Below are 13,987 nucleotides of genomic sequence, written 5' to 3'. Positions count from 1 at the left end.
GCCCCTGGTTGTGAAGTAAACTTGTCAGTCCACTGAAATTCACCTTATGTTTAGCAATGCAAATAACATCACCCACTGTTAGATCTGGGGGTCTCTAGTTGGCAGAGGTAGGTACCACTGTCCAAATAGGGACCCTTGCATCTAGTCAGGGCAAGGAGATAACCCTCTGAGATAACCCCTGCTCACCCTCTAGGTAGCTTGGCACGAGCAGCCTAGGCTAACCAGAGGCAATGCGTAAAATATTTGTTTCCTTTCCAGTGAAGAATTGGCTTGGTAGTTTGGTCTGCCCTGTTCCCATGATGCACTGGGCCAGGGACGGACTAATTTGCATATAGCCAGGTTCTGAATTGGGATGGTGCAGTGAGCTAAAAAACAGTGATGGATCAAGCCCTGATCTGTTGACTGGGTAGGAGTGTTCTGATTAACTCAGATACTCTGTCCATCACCACCCCCTTTTTGTAATTAAAGTATTTGTACCAACAGTCACAGTAACACAGTGAAAACACCACAAACTGACTCCACAACAGTTTAGAAAAATAAAGGTATTTTAATCTAAACTACACAAGACCAAAACGACAAAAATCCAACATACACAGTTCAAGAATATGGTTTCAAACGAGTTCTTAAGGTTGCGTTAAAATTCTTTAGGTTGCGATAGAATTCTCTACGTTACGATAGAATTCTCTACTGATGCGTGAAAAGTTCACAGTTGCGTCACGTTTACTCACAGTACCTTTTAGTTGCAACAAAGTTCCAAAAGCAGAAGCTGGTGTGGTGAAAAACAAGCGATGCGTTGCTCCTGAGACCCTGGGGAGGCGTTTGCGACAGCCCCGCTGCATCAGCGGGCGTGTTGCGACGAATCCGGTCTGTATGGGGAGGAAGGCCACTTGTATGGATTCCGGTGCGTAGGTTCCGTAGGAAGTCTGTTCTCGCAAAGTCACGATGCGACGATCTCGTAGGGGCTGCAACGATCTCCGGGGCGACGATGCGCAGTCCAGTGGTGATCCGCTCTCTCGCAGCTCCTCGATGCGATGGTTCTGCGACGATGCTCGCAGCGACGTGATGCAAGCAAGCGGTGCGGCGTTCTCACCCAGCGACGACAGGCTCTGCGACGACACTCGCAGCGATGTTCGATTCTCCCGCACCGGTCTGGTGCGTCCCGCAAACGAAGGATGCGACGTTTCTGGGACGATCTCGACCTCCGTAGCGGCGGGAAACTTCTCGCACTGTCGGGGATGCGCTCCGCAAGCGAGCGATGCAACACTTTTCAGTTTCAAAAGTCACTCAAGCTTAGTTTCAAGCTTCCCAGCACAGGTACAACCTCCAGAGGCCCCACAACTGGATCAAGCACTCTAGGAAGGACAGAACTCTCTCAGCAGAGTTCAGGGAAGCTGGGGGTGAAGTCCTTTTGTTCCTGGGACTTCAAAACAGGGAGCCAGCTCTTCTCAGGCCCTTGGAGATTCCTTCAAGACAGGGGACACAGCTCAGCAGCAAAGTCCTTCCCCTCTCCTTGGCAGCAAAGCAACAGGTCAGTCCAGCAGAGCAACAGCAGGACAGTCTTCCTTCTTCAGTTTCAGCTTTCTCCTTGGCAGAGGTTCCTTCTTGATTTCCAGGATGATCTAATTTTCTGTTGTCAGGGGTCCTGTACTTATACCCCTAAAGTCTTTGTTCTCTTGGTGCATGTGGGCCCTGAGCCCGGTCTGAACCAGTTCTGGGTGGTTGCTGAGTACTTTGTTTTGCTGGCTGCATCTTTCCTTTCAGAGTGAGGGGCAGGGTCCTCAGCCGCCCAGCAGGGGGGTGGAGCCAGCATTGTGGAAGGCAGGCACAGCCCTATTCAGCCCAGGTGCTAACTCCTCCCACCACTCCAGTTGGAAATGCAGTCATTCAGCCTAGTGCTGACTCATCCAGCCTCCTGGGGAATCCCCCTGGCCCTGTCACTCTCAAACCAGACAGTCAATACACAAACAGGCCCAGGCACACAGAAGGGTCAGACAAGAGAACAGCAACTTTCTAAAAGTGCTGTTCTCAAACACAGGATTTAAAAACAACCTTTCCTAAAAGATGTGTTATTAAATTCTGAGTTCAGGGATACTAGATACTTATGTCCTATCTTATTCCTATGGGAAGAAATGCTGTTAACCACTGTAGCCAGCATCCCCCATGTTAATCTATGGAGCAAGATAGCCTTACAGTAGTGCAGTAGCAGCGCAGCGGACGAGCGCAGCGGGCGCGCCGTTTGCACGCCGTTTGCACGCCGAAGGCGCGCCTAAGGCAAGCCCGTCTGCGCCCGTCCGCGCCAGACCGGGCCCAGGGGCTTGTCAGGCTGGCCCTATCATCACATATTCGGCCACTTCCCTAAGGGACTTACAGTCTCCCAACACCACACTCTCCCCCTCCACCATCAGACGTGTCCTTGCGTCCGGCATCGCCCAGCCAGATCGGCACCTCACCAACCTGGCTGCACCCCTTAATCCGCCTACTCAAAGTAACACTTCCATCAGAGTTCTTTATCTAAACACTCGATCTCTAGTTAAACATCATGCTGATATCTTTATCCTTCTTTCTAACGAAAAACCTGATGTCCTCCTACTTACGGAAACTTGGCTGACTGCGGACTCACTCCCCGACATCTTGGCAGCCCTCCCCCCAGACTAGTACATCCTCCGCGCCGATCGGCCTGGAAACCGCCCCGGGGGTAGGGTAGCGGCCATAATCTCCAAACACCTGCACTCCACTTCTACCTCATCCATCCCCCTCCCGGGTGTCGACAATCTCATCTTTAGCTTAAACATGGAAAGCGGAGCCCTAACCTTTTTTCTTCTCTACCGCCCTCCTCATCCGATGCCAACTTTCGCAGCCACTCTGTCTGATCAGTTGATCAATCTGCTCACTTCCCATCCCAGACTCGCCCTCTTTGGCGACCTCAATTACTGGTTTAACGACACCAATGCCGGACCCCACGCCTTGGAGCTGTTTGAGGCCCTTACCAGTCTGAACCTGTCCCAACAAATCTATTCGCCCACACATATCAAGGGCCGCATTTTAGATCAACTCTGGACCCAAAACCTCACTTTCTCCCCTCCCTCCGTTTCACCTTGTACTTGGTCGACCATCATTTAATAGACATCACCCTCACGATCAGTGGTTACTCCCCCATCCCACTGAAGGCCGGAGGTCTGTCTCGCAAATGGAATGCCCATGATGCTGAAGGATTCCTTGCGAATTTGTCAGATACTCGCCCTACCCTCGGGTCATGCACCAATGTGGATAAATTAGATAACGACATCTCCCTCTGGCTGCAGTCAGCCAGCGATAAATTTGCCCCTCTCACTAAATTTCCCCCGACCAGACACCAAAACTCCCACAGATGGTTTTCTGATGACCTTAAAAAACTGAAATTAAAGGTACGCCAATCAGAAAGGGTATGGAGACGTAATTACTCAGAACAAGCTAGATTACACTATATCTCAGTTCGCAGAGACTATAAAACCGCCATACTCTCTGCCAAATCCTCCCATTTCTCGGATCGAATCTTCTCCTCAGACAATAACTCCAAAGAAATATTCAAAATTATGAATGAATTGACATCGGACGACAGAACCCTCTCAGGCCAGACTCCCACCCAAGTAACTTGTGATGCCCTCAACCTTTTTTTTGTTGAAAAAATCAACAAAATCAAGGCATCGATTTCCATCACCCCCCAGACTATCACTCCGGAAATTCTTTTTAACAACACTCCTACTTTCACTGAATTTCCCCCTATCAATCACACCTCCCTAGGACTGCTCGCTTCCCGGGAAAAATCAGGTTCCCCGAACGATGGCTGTCCACCCTCAGTCTTGCGGAGAGTATGCCACTCTTTACCCGATTGCATCTTACCTCTCCTGAACAGTTCACTCAGCACAGGCATTGTTCCGAGATCCTTCAAAGAAGCCATCCTTGTCCCGCTATTAAAAAAACCTGGCGTGGACCCAGCGGAACCTTCCAATTACCGCCCTATCTCGCTTCTGCCCTACTTTTCAAAACTTCTCGAAGCACATGTTACCAGATGCCTCTCCAATTTTATTGAGTCCTCTTGTTATCTAGAACCCAATCAGGCTGGCTTCAGGCCTTCATTCTCCACCGAGACCGTCATCTTAGCTGTCCTCGACACGCTGAGACGAAACGCCGACTCAGGAATCCCCCAGGCTCTTGTTCTTCTGGATCTCTCGGCCGTGTTCGACACGGTTGATCATGACATTCTGCTCAACCGTGTCGAACAGGCTGGCATCCACGACTCCGCTCTCGGCTGGATCCTGTCCTTTTTGTCGAACAGATCCCAAGCCGTCCGTTTGGGCCCTTACACAGCCCCCAAGACCCCCACAACTTGTGGAGTCCCTCAGGGCTCCTCCCTATCACCTCTCCTGTTCAATTTGTACCTCCGCCCCCTACTCCATTCACTCCGCAATTGGGACATCACAGTCTTTAATTATGCGGACGATCTGCAGATCATCTTCCCACTCAACTCCCCCAATGCAATAGACAATTTTCACTCTGCTATGCTTCACATCCAGGATTGGATGAATTCCAACCAATTGAAGCTTAACCCCGGGAAAACTGAGCTCCTTCTCCCAGGCTCTAGCCTCTCCTCTTGGGGCCCCCAGTTCTGGCCTCACGAACTGGGACCCCCGCCGGCCGCTTCCACCTCTGTAAAAAGCCTCGGCGTAATAATTGACGCCGATCTCTCTCTCCGACCTCATATCAGCTCCGTGATGTCATCCTGCTCCTTTCAGCTCAGAAAGATCCGGAAGGTCAGCCATCTGCTTCCTATACCTGCCTTGACTCAGGTCATCATCTCTCTTGTGCTTTCCCGTCTGGATTTTTCCAACAGCATCTACCATGGACTCCCCAAAACTCTTCTCCACCGCCTCCAGGTGATCCAAAACCAGGCAGCCCGGATCATTTTTAAATCTCCAAAATGGCAATCTGCCAGACCTATGATACACAAACTTCATTGGCTCCCAATCGAACAAAGGGCGGCCTTCAAGCTAGGCTGTCTTACATACAAAGCCCTCAATTGCCCCTGTCCTGCCTTCCTGTCCTCCCTGATCACTCCCTACTGCCCAAATCGCAACCTCCGCTCTACCCATCTCAAATCACTCACCACACCCAAAATTAGAACTAATACATTCGGTAGACGAAGATTTGCCTTCTTGGCCCCGAAATTCTGGAACTCCCTTCCCTTAAATATTAAAACTAGCAGCTCCCTCCTTCATTTTAGGAAGTTGCTAAAAACCGTTCTCTTTCCCCCAATCTGCTAACCCTGCACCTAACCTCAGTTCTGGAATTCGATGTCTTACAGCGCCAGGAAACCCATGGTGTCAGCGCGCTCTACAAATTTCATTAAAAAAAAAAAAAAAACTAAAATGGCTGTAATTCACTACCAGAACATGTTACCTGCACCAGTACATGCTCTACCTTTCACATACACTGCACCCTGCCCAGGGGGGTACCTTGGGCCTTCCATAGGGGTGGCTGATGTGCACAAAAAGGGAAGGGTTAGGCCTTGTCAGTGGGGACACTGACCAGGAGGACATGGCAGTTCTAAACTGCACACAGGCACTGCAGTGGCAGGCCTGAGACACCATTTTAGAGCTACTCCTGTGGGTGGCACAATCAGTGCTGCAGGCCCACTAGTAGCATTTGTCATCACCAGCCCTGGCACACTCACTGCACTTTACTAGGGACTTCATGGTGATACAAATATGCCAAACATGTATATCCAATCAGAATAACAATTTACATAGGGAGCACTTACACTCTGGCACTGATCAGCAGTGGCAGAGTGTCCAAAGCATCTAAACCAGCAAAAACGAAATCCAGCACAGCATCAAAAATACAGGAGGTAGAGGCAAAAAGATAGGGGAAACCACGCCAAAGATGCCAGGTCTAACACCCACCATGCTCAAAACACCGATATGACAAACGTACAGGAACTAACAAACAAAAAGGATCAAGAGAACAACATGAAACTATGGCAGGTGGCGCATCTTATTGTGTGTATTATGAACGTTGCTAACCATAACAGGGGAATTTCAGTGGTTTTGAGTCCAAAATGTTCCACATCATAGAGGAGAGAGTTGGTGACACAAAGATATTTCTAAGATATGTATACTCACTATTACCGTTAAGCATAAAGCCTTCTATATCAAGCTACGTAAGGTATCTTTGTCTTGTAGAGATTCACTACATCCTACAGCATCCCTCATCAATAGAAGTAAAATAGAAGTAAAAGGTCAAAGCAGTGGAGTCCTGTATCTTAGTTTTCTGCGATATTCCACTCCGCTCCTCATTCCTGCCACTGCCCCTCACATCCCTGTATAAGTGGTCACAAGTGGAGGTGGTGAGAGGAGGAAAAGTGCGTTACTCCAAACAGGATTCAACAGTGGCGTAGCTAGCCCTATGGGCACCTGTGGTGGTCTCTGCATTTGCCGCCCGCTGCTGCCGCAGTGAAGAGCGGGGAGGTGGTGGTGCTGCCGGGTATTTTCTCCGTTTGCCGCCCCCTCGCGGCAAACACATTGAGGAGTGGGGGTGAGCTGTTGCTGCCCGGAGATGGCAGGGGACCCTGATATAAACAAAGATAAATGGTCAAGGAAACCATATGAATTATAATGATGGTTTAATGTAAGTAACAGAGTACAAGCTGGTGATCCCATCCAATGCTGAGAAGCAACTGGCAGACTCAGAACACCAGAGCACCAAGTTGCATCGTGACATCAGCGAAGTTAGAATGTTCTTATTTAAAGAGAAAAGCAAGTTATAAAAGAGTAAGAGAATACAACAGACCCCCCCCCAACCTCCATAGCTACGCAACTGGGATTCGTAGTAAAAAGGTTAGTGCATCTTGCTAAGACCCTAGTTTTTAAACATATAGAGGCAATGTGGTATATGCGTATGGTTTTCAACAAACCTGACCATTTTCTATTGCAGCACAGAATAACATATGCTTTTCACAATAAATGTCACAGATGATTTTTTCTTAAAGTGAATTAAAAGTGATGAAACTTAATACCAGAAAACCAAAAGAAGGCATGTGAGAAAACCAAGTGAATAAAAAGAAGATATCATTGCTGTCACATTAGAAGGTATCCAAAGCTTGCCTATAAAGGTTTCATAGGACACACCTATGTAAATCTGCAGGACACCAGAGGAATGGTGCCTAGCATTCAATTAAATCAATAAAACGAATGACCCTGATGAAGGGACTCTTTTCTTAAAGCTTGAGGTGAAAATGGTTGCCAATTTTTCCTCGTCCTGCTACGTAACTCCAATATTGACATATTTGATACGAGACAAAAACTGTAGATTAGAATTCACATAGTTATTGTTGCGGTGGAAGATCTGGTGAAGAAGGCTGGGTGTATGGAGACATTAAAGAGCAGGCATTTGGCCCAATCATTGTTACAAAGGCATCCGAAGAGAAAGCCACGAGAGAAGGTATGAGCATCCTTTCCAACATGTTCAATATCTGAATACACACTACAAAGAAAGTACCACTTATATTGATATAAATAAGTACAGGGGTGCCGCTCGTAGCAGTTTGCTGGGACTTCGTCACACGAGGTGTTCTAAAGACTTCTAGTGCCCGGTCCAAGGTGACGTGACTCTTTGAAAGAATTGCAAAATACTGCAAACTTTGACCCTTCCTGCTGCTGCTTGGTTCCGTGAGGGCGCGGGACTGCGAGTCCCAGGCGGCAGTGCGCATTGGAGATCGAGCGCACCTGGGACTCTTCCCGCCCCCCTCCTTCCGGATCCTTATCACGGCTCGCGGCCCCCGCTCCGCGGGAGCCGCTCGTAACCGTTTGCTGGGACTTCGTCACACGAGGTGTTCTAAAGACTTCTAGTGCCCGGTCCAAGGTGACGTGACTCTTTGAATGAATTGCAAAATACTGCAAACTTTGACCCTTCCTGCTGCTGCTTTGTTCCGTAAGGGCGCGGGACTGCGAGTCCCAGGCGGCAGTGCGCATTGGAGATCGAGCGCACCTGGGACTCTTCCCGCCCCCCTCCTTCAGGATCCTTAACACGGCTCGCGGCCCCCGCTCCGCGGGAGCCGCTCGTAGCCGTTTGCTGGGACTTCGTCACACGAGGTGTTCTAAAGACTTCTAGTGCCCGGTCCAAGGTGACGTGACTCTTTGAAAGAATTGCAAAATACTGCAAACTTTGACCCTTCCTGCTGCTGCTTGGTTCCGTGAGGGCGCGGGACTGCGAGTCCCAGGCGGCAGTGCGCATTGGAGATCGAGCGCACCTGGGACTCTTCCCGCCCCCCTCCTTCTGGACTATTAAATCACGCCCCTTCACGCGCATCGCGGGACGCGCGCGGGTTAGCCGGGCTAAGCCCGGGCAAAGGGCGGGCCGTTTGAGGCCGTTTAGAGACCGATTAGGGCCGGGCTGGGCCACCCCCCTAACTTCTGTTGTGATTTAGATCCATTCTCGACATAAAATCCACCCAATTTTTTTTTTTTTTATAATAGTATTGTAAATATTAACATGTCCCGAGAGGAAGCAGAAGCAAAACCGCGGCAAAAAAAGGGCAACTTACAGGCCCCATAGATAGTTTTATTACGAGGGCAAATTCATTTATAGATCAGAGCATATCACTTATAGAACGGAGAGTATCCCAAGACCTAGCAGAGGCCAGGAGATCTTCTATGGGACACTTGGCAAATGCAAGAACCCCGATCTCCCGTAGGGACCTAAGACAAAGTGATGGCGGAGGCAAAAGGCAGAGCTTACCAAAAACAGTTGATTTATCGGTCTCGCAGCTCTCCGAAACACAGTCAATTTCAGATTTAGAAAAGACTCCAGATTTAGCCCCCCAACTCACCCCGGAAGAGATAAGACAGGCAAGAGGGAGGAGGGAGGGAGCAATAAAGAAAAAGAAACCTGTAGCAATAAGTAGTAAAACAACAGGCAAACCAACCAAATCTCACATTGAGACAATAGAGAACACATCTAGCTCCCCTCTGATGGAGGATCAGAACAGGCACACGGTGATGATACATCATACAGATGATATCCTACCTCCTACTATCTTAGAAACCGCATTAAATTCTTCATTAACAAATGAGATAGTTGACAACTCTAATATCGATTTGCTATCAAAATTCGCCGACCTGCTACAACAAACTTTCACACCCCTACAAGCTAGATTATCAAAGATAGAAACAGCGATAGCTGAACTCTCAGCCCTGATAAAATCAAATCAAAAATCTAACCCAACCCAGGAGGCACAAAAGGCAGCGGCACAAAAGGTAGTAGCACCTAAGCCGCCCTGTGTAACTCCCACTGTCCAAACGAAAAACTCGACCCCTTCATTGGTAGCAGCAGCTAAGCCCACAAATACGACAGTGGTCAAAAATAAAACAATAGAAAAGTCATCATTAAATCCCTTAAATACAACTATCAATACCCTTCGTGAACATACCAATACAAGCACAAAAACAAAACAAACCCAAGTAATTAGAGAAAGGGAGAGAGACCAGCTGGACGTAAGACGTCCCGTTACCCTCCCACCAGAAGCGAGCCCATTTGTTGTCATCATGACTGGTGTTCCAGAACTGGCGGACCAAAATTTTGAACCAAATTGGTCGTTACGAAATAAGATTCAATACTGGCTTAGTATAAATCGCCCACCCCCGCCCTATTGTTCAACCAGAATCTTAATGGTTAGAAGGGCTCCCTGGGTGGGTAACGGGAAAAAAACAATACAGGGCGACTGCATTCTAATTACCTTTGAAGACCCCAGAGTAGTGGAGCATATCTGCTCAGGGGAGGACTTCATTTCAAACGGTGGGATAGGGACAAAACACCTCTCATTCTTCTACCCACCAAGATTCCCGGATGGTCCCCCCCCCAAATGATGGACCCTGGTATACAGTGGGCCCTCGCTATCGGGGCAGAGAAAGGGAAGAGTGGGGAGGGCAACATCAGAGGGGAAGCTATAGAGAACCATCTCGATGGAAGGGTTGGAACGGAATACCTACAACGAACAGGTACAGTGGCTTAGAGTCAGTCGACTGACCATCACAGTCAGGAGACCCAGGGAGCATAAATCCTGAGAAGCCCGACACTCTTTCTACTCCCCACAGTGGTAACGCTCCTAGGCGGGACCCTCAAGCTTTGGGTGTCGTTTCCTGGAATATTGCTGGACTTCGTCCGAAAATTGAAGACGGGAGTATCATGAACCTTGTAGGAAGACACCATATTGTCTGCCTTCAGGAGACATGGTCACCGATAGAACTCCATCTTTTAGGTTTCAAGACGTATTTTTCCCCCGCATTGGTGGGGCCCAAGGGTAGGCCAAAGGGAGGATTGAACATCTATATAGCCAACACCATTCACCAAATAAAAATAATTACTATCGAACTGGATGATAATTTCCAGATTCTTTGTCTCTCCCTACCCAAAAAAGAGTCAGTAGTCCTTATTAATTTCTATAACAACCTAGAGGAACAACAGCTCCTGAGGGTGATACTAAGTCTACATGAGAAACTATCTAACCTAAGGCAGGTAAAAGCTGAAAAGGGCTCCGTATTCTTCTTATGGGGGGGGGGATTTCAACCTACATCACTGCAAACACCTGGGGAAAAATTGTCCCGGGATGGTGACTGAGGAGGGTAATTTTCTTACCCACTTTTGTCATACCAAACTGGGCACTACGATGAATGATCTACTATCAGATCTTGACCTCCTAATAGTTAACACCCTAGATGGCAGCACAAACCGGTTAGAACCAACCTATGTGGGAAGGCGGTTTTATTCAACGGTCGATTATATTCTAATATCGGCTGGCCTCCAAAATAGAGTTAAGCACTTTGAAGTCATCCCAAACGCTCTAAGCGACCATTCAGCTTTTAAACTGGAATTGAATCTATTCCAGCAACAATCCCTACCCTGAATTATAGCAAAAGCACTGAGTCAGAATAATATAAATCTGGGCCAGCTGAATGGATTTACAATAAAGTGGGGGAAGATAAACCCTGGTGAACTTACCGAAGAGCTGATAAAATCTGTATATCCCCAGATCAAAAAATGTCTGAATTTAATGACGGTAGATGAGGAAGTTCTTAGTAACTTCTCCATAATCATGGAAAAAATTAAGTCCCTACTTACAGCAAAACCAATAACCCGACCCTCGAATAACAAAGGGTGGTTTAATCACGATTGTACCCAAGCTCATTCCAAACTCAAATTGGCATTAAACAAAGATGATCGAGATCCACACATAATTGCAACTTTGAGAAAGGAATACCTTGCTGTACGGAAGCAGAGAAAGGCAGAATTAAAGCTGGCGTTGTGGGACGAACTCCATAAAAGTGCATTAGCAAAAAATAGCGAACACTTCTGGAGAGTAGTGAGAACCCCATTCTTGGCAGACGAAAATACTCCAAAAATCGAAGTCGCCATAGAAGAGACTGTGTGGGTATCACACTTCTCAAAAAATTTCCAAAAAAGAGTAACAAACCAAGAATTCGACGGTGAAACTCCCCCAGACGTGATATATCCCATTCCAATAGAGTTCGACATCTCGGAGATCCTTTTGGCCCTAAAACTAAGTAAAAATGGAAAAGCTCCTGGGCCTGACGGAGTCCCAGTGGACCTTTTCAAACATAACACAGACCTCTGGGCCCCCATCCTAACCAGGGTATGCACGGCAGCTGCAAAAAAAGGGCTTTTGGAGTCTTGGACGAGGTCCGTGATGGTACCGATCTTTAAAAAGGGAGACCGCCAGGACCCTGCCTGCTACCGCCCGATTTCCTTGCTGGACTCGCTGGGTAAGGTGGCAGGTAGGGTAATCCTGGAACGATTACAGCAGTGGGTGGAGGAAAGAGGTATTTTGTCTGAGCTGCAATACAGTTTCCGGGAGGGCTTCAGGACAGTAGAACAGGCCCTAAACCTTTCTATTATTATGGGGAAGTACATTCATGCAAAGCAGGACAGACTCTACATGGTTTACGTGGATCTGTCTGCTGCTTTCGATTGTGTCTCCCATACGAAATTATGGTCCGTGCTGTCACAAATGGGGGTAGATTTGCCACTTTTAAACTTCCTGAGGGAATTATACTCTGAGGCCTCTGCGAGAGTCCGTTTCGGTACAAAGGGCGAGCTATCGGCGTCATTTGGAGTAGAGCGTGGAGTCAGGCAAGGATGTGTCCTGGCTCCCTTCTTATTCTCCCTCTATACTAACAGCTTGGAGGTTGAGCTTTTGAGGGGTGCCCAGGACCTCCCACAGGCTAAACAACGCCCGATTCCCGCTCTACTCTACGCAGACGATGCCGTCCTACTGACACGGACTCCTCGCGAACTTCAGAAGGTACTTTTTAGATATTCCTCGTTTATGGGCAGCCTTGACCTCCATATAAACGCAAAGAAGACCTTTGTAATGACGGCAGGCACAGGGAGGAAACGGCCTAAGGACTTAACGATTAAAAACAAAAAAATAGAGCTGACATCTGAGTACTGCTACCTAGGCATCACAATAGATGACAAACTGTCCTGGAAAGCGGCAGTCGAGGCCAGGAAACATTGCTTTAAGAGAGCCATAGCAGCCCTGGTGTCTTTTTCGCAAAAACTGGGTAAACGACCACCCCTGAAACTTTTAAAAATTTATAGAGCTAAGTGCCAGTCAACAGCACTATATGGGGCTGGTATCTGGGGGCATACGGACGTTTCCGCGCTACAGGTTGCTGAAAACGCATTTTTAAGGTTTCTCCTGATGGCCCCAAAGCGATCCTCAACGTATGCGTGCCATATTGAATTAGGCACGCCATATGTGGAGGATCTGGCAAGAATTCAACCTTTGCTCTTATGGCGACGTATCTGGACCTCAGAAAAAAACTCACTAACTAAGAGGATCGTGGCTGATGCCATGACACTAGATCATTCCCTAAAAATAAAATGGTTTGCCTATATTAGGAACTTTCTCACTGATCTAGGATTAGAGATCTATTATTCCACACCGGAAAAGATCAGTGAAATATCCAAGAAAGAGCTAAAAGACATGGCCTTGGGCCACTTGGATAACCTAAGGCTTTGTACTGAATCTGGGAAACCCTCTGTCCACCACACCATCATGGTTCAGACTACATTTACTATCCAGCCCTATCTAAACCTTGAAATAAGTATCTTTGATCGATTCCTTCTGACAAGATTTAGACTAAACTTATTTCATAGGTTAGTAGCTTTTCCCATAATGAATGCCTGGGACCCGATTCTACCCCCCTGTCCCTGAGATGAAAAGTCAGTGCAGTCCAGTTTACATGTAGCCTTGTTTTGCAAATGTTATATTGATCACCGCAAACTGTGGCTATTGTCGTTGTTAAAATCTTGGGGTTATAGACAGTGTCGTCCTACCATGCTGTGCTTACAGTTTTTAGACTCAGAAATTACCTGTTATCATGTTCTTAATTTTTTGAAATGTATATTCAGACACAGGAAAAACCTGTAAAGTGATGTCTATTAACTAGATAACTGTGAAACTTATTTATGTATTTTAAATTATATTGTACTGTAAAATTTCACGTTGAGAATTAAAAAAAATTATGTATCAATATTGCTTTTATGGATTTCTAACTTTGAAACTCCGAATAAAGAAATGTAATAATAATAAATAAGTACAGGAGTGGCATGATACACATATATTGCCTGAGCGCTGCACGCTTCCTGGGGTGTTGTGAGGGGCCACCCTCTCCTTGTCACAAATGAGGCACACTTATACACTCGGAGGTGTAGCTGGTTGACTGGTAGAGACTGAGGCAGTCGGGGGGCTGGTGGGCTTCGTGGCACCTTCCACCCTTGATTGGTAGTCTGTTTTTATGCGTTGAAGCTGTGGGATCCCCACACCTTGTGACCATGAGTGGGTGGGAGGCGTGCTGTACCGTGGATGTCTTCGCAATGTTGATCACTGTAATATGAGCCTTGTGGGCTGACCTATGCGTGATATACCAGC

The 13,987-nt window shown here is 47.5% G+C and overlaps 1 protein-coding gene across 1 annotated transcript in view; it reads right to left on the bottom strand.

The window, feature by feature from the left end:
• LOC144771275 (uncharacterized protein C3orf20 homolog) overlaps nucleotides 1-13,987 on the bottom strand; it is a 315,600-nt gene that overhangs the window by 270,198 nt on the left and 31,415 nt on the right. The window lies entirely within an intron of this gene.

The sequence above is a fragment of the Lissotriton helveticus genome, chromosome 1_1 (genome assembly GCF_964261635.1).
Source record: "Lissotriton helveticus chromosome 1_1, aLisHel1.1, whole genome shotgun sequence".
Taxonomy (NCBI): Eukaryota; Metazoa; Chordata; class Amphibia; order Caudata; family Salamandridae; genus Lissotriton; species Lissotriton helveticus.
This window is presented reverse-complemented; position numbering and strand designations above follow the sequence as displayed.